The following is a 1,145-nucleotide window of genomic DNA, read 5'->3' on the forward strand; positions in this document are numbered from 1 at the left end:
GAGAGGGGAGGAAGAGAGAAGGGGAGGAGGGAGGGGAGGAAGAGGAAGAAGAGGAGGAGAGAGGGGAGGAAGGGGAGGAGGGAGGGAAGGAAGAGAGAAGAGGAGGAGGGAGGGGAGGAAGAGAAAGAAGGGGAGGAGGGAGGAAAGGAAGAGGAAGAAAGGGAGGAGGGAGGGGAGGAAGGGGAGGGGGGAGGGAAGGAAGGGGAGGGGGATGCCCCCTTCATGTAGCGACCCCTCATGTAGCAATGATGCTTGTGGGCAGGCCAGGGGCAGCCGGCAGGTAGGGAACAGGCCCTAGAGAATGTGGGTGCACGTTTTGTGACCCCAGGCAGCCTCCCTCCACTTTGAAAGATGAAGGTGTTTGGACCAGGCGGTGTCTGAAATCCCCCCCAGTGCCAAGGTCCCGCAAGGCAGTGATGCTGGACAGCTCCCTCCCAGCAGTGGCTCCGGCTCTGACTCTGGGCTCCCCCACCCCTACTTCTCATCTGCCATTTTCTGAGGGGAGGAAGGCTGGGCTGCACCAGGGGTGGTCAAGGGGTGCCCAGGTCCATTAGCCAAGGGAGAGAAGCTCTGGGCCCCAAGACCTTGTCTGGAGGGTGACTGCTGGCCAGCATCTCCTGGATGGGCCATGCCTACGGGGTCTCCTGTGGAGTGGGCTGCAGGACTGTGCCCTGGCCCTGCCAGCCCCCCCTTACTGATGCCTGCTTTGCCCAGCAGTGTCAGAAGAAAAACGTGTTTGGGAAGGAAAGTCAGGGCTGCTGGGCAGGGGTGAAGCTGGTGGTGGAGGGCGACTGGCCGGCGCTCAGGAGTGTGCAGCTTGGGACCCGGGACCCAACCTGACTCGGCCTTACTTACCTGTGGGACATTGGGCGGGTCAGTTTCTCCCTCTGTAAAATGGGGGCCTTGGATCAAATGACCTCTAAGACCCCTCCCAGCTCTAGGTTTGGTCTGGGTTTGGTCTGCCCAGGTTTTCATTGATTGGGAAAACTCCAGTGAGGACTCACCAGTGGTGCTCAGAGTCTGGCCTGGGGCCCTGCTGGCAAGTCACCGCAGCATGTGTGTGTGTGTGTGGGGGGTGGTGGGTGGAGTAAGAGGAACTCAGAGCCTCTGGACCCCAAACGGCCCCAGGACGCTGCATCATGGCA

The sequence above is a fragment of the Dromiciops gliroides genome, chromosome 3, assembly GCF_019393635.1.
Source record: "Dromiciops gliroides isolate mDroGli1 chromosome 3, mDroGli1.pri, whole genome shotgun sequence".
Taxonomy (NCBI): Eukaryota; Metazoa; Chordata; class Mammalia; order Microbiotheria; family Microbiotheriidae; genus Dromiciops; species Dromiciops gliroides.